This window comes from Gopherus flavomarginatus, chromosome 4 (assembly GCF_025201925.1).
Source record: "Gopherus flavomarginatus isolate rGopFla2 chromosome 4, rGopFla2.mat.asm, whole genome shotgun sequence".
Classification (NCBI taxonomy): Eukaryota; Metazoa; Chordata; order Testudines; family Testudinidae; genus Gopherus; species Gopherus flavomarginatus.
Window position 1 is genome coordinate 134,308,986 of NC_066620.1, and position 6,259 is coordinate 134,315,244.

The following is a 6,259-nucleotide window of genomic DNA, read 5'->3' on the forward strand; positions in this document are numbered from 1 at the left end:
TCCTGGTCTATCATCCCATCGGCGCTGAGAGATTTAAAGGGCTCCTAACAGTGTTTTACATGCTTGTAGGGGGATGTTCTTAGCCCTGGGCGCCACAGATCTGGCTGTGTATAAGCAGTCGGCAAATTCAATTAAATCTGCGACAGTTTCCTAACGACAGAACGAGAGGGGTCGCTGGCTGTATCAAATTGGTCATGGCTTATTTATTCCCCAGGCTTTGGAGCAAATCCCTTTCTTGAAAGGGGAAAGTTTTGTTTGTGATCAACCCCTTAGGTGATTCAGGTTACTTCATTTCTGCCGGTTCTAGTGGCAGGAATGTAAACCCCAGGTCATTACCTCATCGGTGGGTATCTATATTATACCAAACACGTCACAACGCCTTTCTGTACCGATCCGTCTGGGGAAACCCACGAGAAACGGGTAGAAAGGAACCAGCAGAGACCTGCTGGCATTGTCACACATACAGAAGAGTCACTAAACCTGCTGTTCTGGGGATCGCAGCCCGATTTTACATGTGGGGTTGAGTGGGCAGTCTGAAAAGCACAAGCTAAAGTCCCAGATTGCAGCATGATCAAACCTACTTTTGTTAAAGTGTCAATAGTTTGCATTTGACTTGGGACCACAGCTTTATTGTTGTGAAACCGAGTCAGATTAGCAAGGAGACTAAAGAAGGCGGGGGAGGAAGACACACAAAACCCCACCAACCCTGGATAAGGAACCTGGAAAGGCACCTAGATTTAGTGTGGACAAAAGGAGGAAGCTGAGAAATGCAAACCAAGGCAGCAGAGTTTAAACCTAGCAACTATATATATAGATTCAAATTGTGACTTAATAGCCCTTCCTTCTGTGTCTGAAAACTGTTGATCAAGGTCAAAGCAGATACGCCACAGCGCCAAATGGGCAGAAGGATCCGCCGGAAAAGTTGGGAGGACGGTGTGTGTTTAGGCATAGGAAATCCTTTTGATTTTAGGTTTGATGTGCGGTAGAATCCAAGACCAGATTCTGAAATCGCCAAGCAGCTTTGAAATCTATGCAGTGTTACTGAGCAGCACACTGTTTTCTTGTTCATGTACCTTTCCCTGGTTTTCTTACCGTTATTGATATTTCATTTGTTGACCGCAGACTATCTTGAGGATGTGATAGCTGAATAAATCGTCCCAAAGCCTAATGAGGTATTCTGTTTTCATGCCTGACATGGGACACGCACACACACCATTGTATTTTCTCCCTTCACGTCTAGCAATAATTATTCCCTAGTTTTGCATACTGAAATCATAGTCATCACCTTCTGCTCTCTATTTTTGTGCTTGATATGTCAATAACAGGGAGAGGCATCCAGCAGCGATGAACTGAAAATGATACTGTACTGTTTAGAGACACCCAAATGGAAATGTTAAGTGAATTAAATCATATTGTATTAGGAGAGACCCAAAGCAACAGATAGATCGATCAAGTCATTTAGAGCAAGACTTACATTCCAACTGCACATAGTTATTAATTCCATGCAGTAGGCGTTTCAGCCACTCTGTTGTGTCTAAATAGCCTGAACATGCAGGGCACCACTTCTACCCACATTTGACCCCAGGGGGGTTACCTCATTGCAAGCTAGGGTAGAATGTAGTTCAGGGTAGATAGAGAATCTAGGAGTTACAGATTGGAATATAAAAGGTTGGTGTAGCTGCAGATGTCAGACACAAATGAAGTGGAATAGCTCAAAACTCTTCCTCCCTCAGACATCAATAGCAGAGGGCACCTACACTATACTGGTCTATTATGAGCAGGCCATAAGCACTTCTGCCTGCCTAGTTAAGCACATTAAAGCAGGATTTTCACTTTACTGATTGTGCGTGTTCCTTAGAATGCAGCCCAAGGCATTTCAGGCAGACTTACATTGTTTGTTTAAATTGGAAACATTGACACTATGGGCAAAGGCCTTTGCCTAGTTTTGCCTATCCAAAATCATGCATACTCACAGACATTTACATTTTTGGAATGGGGTTTCTTACAATTTATGTAGGGCTTGGCAGGTACAATAAAATCAACTTTTTCATCTTCGCCAAGTTCACAGCACCCAGCCTTTTGGGGCTGACAGTGTCTTAATCATTGTGTTGTGATCATGAGAAGGTAGGACACATTTCAGGTAACAAGAGCAGAAAAAGTGTTAACCCTTTTAAAAAATATGCACAAGCCATTGTACCTTAACTGCGGGCGGGTGAGAGAGCCCCCTTGTTATACTGTGAAGTACTATCGCTTCTCAATGCTTTCAGTCATGGTCACCTGAAATTCCAATAGCTGATATCAATTAAATAATTTAACTTTTCTATTGTTTCTCTGAGGACTATTTATTATTTCTCTTCTACATTCCAGAGTAGTGCTCAGAAAGATTTAGGATGTGATTCTGCTGGCTTTGACTCCAAATTAGGCCAAACTCCAATTATTTCAGCCAGAGCAGGATTGGAGTTATCCTCATAGAAGTCCTGGGTGAAATTTCTCTGTTTACCTCCAAAGTTGGTTTGACTGCACCAACAGGAGGCAAAGAGACTTGTCCAAGATTGCAGACAATAGTGTGAATTTTTGACTATGATGAGAATGGATTAAAGCACTTAAATCTTTAACCCTTAAAACACTAATATATTTCATCCTTCTTCTTAACTGGATATTTTATTTAGGAGGAAGATAAACAAAACTGACCACAGTGAGATTACTTCGCAACCCTCTAGGTAGGAATATTCAACAAATAGTCTACATTCCTTCCATTGCCTTCCTATATATGATAGTGCTGAAGTTACCTGTGGAAGATGTGTGTGTCACTACTATAGAAAACAGCTGCATTCACTAGAGCAAGTTTATGGCTGTAACTGCATATGTGAAAATGTATAAATTCAATTTGATTACATTGCTCTATTAGCAGAGAACTTGTATACTTGATTTAAGATTTTAAAAATTGTGTGTGTAATCTCTTGATCTAAAATAATGTAATCTAATGAGTAACAGCTCTTTTAAACCACACGAAGAATGTGCCAAAATTCTAGTTATTCATACAGGCAGAATTGTGCATCCTTGGACACTTACACTAAAATTGTGAGCAATCACAGAAGAAAGACTTGCTAATTAAAGAATCTGGAAATCTTATTGAATCAGACAATTTTCTGTAACATGTGACATTCCTTTCCCCCATCTATGGTCAGAATTATTAATACAATGAATGATATTTTAATAGCAAACCACTCTTTTGATAAGTAAGTTCTGTACATTTTCAGATCACTTCCCATAATTCTTGGAGGGGGTGGGGAACTCATGAAGAAATTTGAAGAAAAGTTGAGTATCAGATAAAATTGTCATTCTTGTGGATGCTCATGTCACTGCTTGAATCTATTCCTCTTGTGCAATTATTATATAGTATATTATTTGGCACAAAAAGCTGTTGTAGGAGGGGCCAATTTTGCAAACTTTTGGGTCAAGTCTCTTTGAAATGAATAGGACTGGGAATGGGCGACAGGAGATGGATCGCCTGATGATTATCTGTTCTGTTCATTCCCTCTGGGGCACCTGGCATTGGCCACTGTCAGAAGACAGGATACTGGGCTAGATGGACCTTTGGTCTGACCCAGTATGGCCGTTCTTATGGTCTTATGTTGTGAGAAAAGATTTGCAGTAATGGGCATTAATAATGGGTAATAATGAACTATATGTATATGTACCATATTGTAATTCCTGCTTAGGAAATATAAAGAAATAGCTATTATAGTATGGAATTGATGTTAATAAACTTTTCATCAAAATTTTTATTGGCCTTCAGCATAACATAGTTCTTATAAAAGTGATGTCTAACTCTGCTGAGCTATAACAGGGCTCTCTGTTATTTGTCAGCAATATTATTTCCTCTGATGGTGTCTAAGAGCAACTCATGTTAAAACCAAATGCTCTCTTCCAGCCCCCTTGACCTTATCCTTATTAGCTATTAACTTAAAATGAGTTTTAAACACCTGGAGTGAAAAAAGTTCCATTGCTGAGGAGAGGAGTATGGAGGAAAGAGGTTCAGGTTACAACAGGTAGTTTTTCTACTTTTCATTTCCATTGAGGAAGGGCATGATTAGGCCGTGAGAATCTGCCTTCCTGGGTGGCTGTGTTTATATGTGGTGGACTTGACTAGAAAGTCGGGCCCTCATTTCTCTTTCTGGGGTAGATAGGCAGGATCAGGCACACATAACCTATCCCTTCTCCTTTTTATGGAGGTGATGAGGAAAAAGACTGAGCCATTTTCTGCATTGGGGGAACCCAAAACTTCTTTAACAGTGGATTAGCCCATGGGAAGCCACACCCAATTCACTTCTTCCTTGGGGGTATCTGATGGAAAGGGCTACCCACATCTCCCATAGGACTGAGATCTGTGCATGCGGGGAAAGTGGCCTGTAAAGGAGAGCTGGTACCTAGAGGGATTAGATTAAGGTCTCCTGGATTCCTACGTCCACTCTGAAGGTTGTGGCTGCTTCCACCCACCAGCCCCCATTCCATTTACACCTCAACCTTAAATTACTCCACCAACAATCCCCTTTCATTTTACTACCTGGGAAAGGAATTTGATCATTCATTTCTTTCAAAGCATTTCCCAAAGGTGAGTGGATGATGACGAGAAAACCCCAATATAAGTCTGGACCAAAGGAAAAATATGCAGCAACCCTGAAACAACATTCCACACTGTCACTTACCAATTGTAGTAAATGGCTCTTGCAAGGGCTGGTAGAGATTTGAATGGTAACCATTGCAAAAGTGTCACCCTGGACTGAATAAGGAGTTTTGTGAGCAGGCTGTTCATTTATATCTTCAGCAATCATGGCAGGCCAAAGTTCAGATCCTCCAGGACACAGCAGAGTGTTGTTTGTTGTATTGGTAGAGGTTATAACTTCAGCTTCTGCAACTTGGAGGCACATGCTTTCTTTAACATTTTTCCTCATTGTACTCCAGAACATCTGTAGCTCAGTTCACTTCCTATGTTCTGTACTTGGCTGAATCTGATGTCCCTCTTAGTCTTCAATTTCTGTCCTTTAGTCATATTTTGCTTTAGTTGTGGAGTGGCAACAATGCTTTTCATGAGCCTCGTTATAGTTTTAAAGCTTCTTTCTGCTCCCTTCTTTTTGAAAGCCCCTGCCCCATGATGACAGATATTCATTTTGGAGGATTATACTTTGTATGTTCAGTGTAATACACTAGCTCTGTAACTCACACTGAACAATAACTATCTTAATCTTCCTAACACTCAGCATAAATTATCTCACCCAATATGGCTGCCACCTAGGGAGGTCAAGGTGTTGCCTAGCAACATGCCTATATGACCATGTTCAGCCTTCTTGAAGTTCTCCTATGGGTGGGTTACTGAGGAAACTTTGGCTTCTCTTAGGCAATGGCCAGCTTGGAGCCCTGAAGTTGCCAGATTTTTGTTTAAAAAAAAACCCAAAATACTTAGTGCCTTGTGTTGCAGAATTTCTTAAATTATTTTAAAATGCTTGTGCTGTTGTGCAGGGGAAACTTCTTCCTCCTACTTTCCTGCTTTCTATTTTTGCTGGTTTTCTTATCAGTTTTTAGGGTACCTCAAATTTTGTAGCTGAAATCTGAGCCTGGGGGACAGGGCCTTACTCTGGCACTGGACTAGGTGCATTATGGAACGTTGGTGGCAAAATGAAGTCCACGTGTCTCATGGAGGGAGAGGAGTGCAAGAGAGGGCTGGATATCTCATGGAGCAGAGGCTGGAGTGGGTTGTACGGATTAGCTATTGGGATGTGAAAGTGTTATTTTATTCCTTTCTATATAAATTCTTATACAGTTCTTATGGCTATAGTATCCGTATGCTTTCCAGTAATGCATTAAGCAATGTAACTGATATCTGTCATGTGTTAGTTCTCTCATCCTCTCTCCAGGGGGAGAAAGGTGTGCAATGGACTGATCTGTTTTGGAATTTATACGCACATTGCAGGATGTTTATGTTAGAGGAGGCAAATTCAAAGAGCTGAACATTGCACTTGGAGCAGAAGGATGGACCTCAATTCCTGTGGGAGTTCCTTCTACAATCTTGGGCCCACTCAAGCCCACATAGCTAGACAGTACAACAGGATGTGTTTTTCACAGGGAGGATGTATGCCTTGCAGTGGAAGGAGCCATGCTGGAGTGTGCATGCTGGAGTATGTCCGAGAAACAGGCATGTGAGGGATGGATACTTATGGGTTGGGATGTTTAATGTGGGAAGAATGGTGTCTCTGCTGTG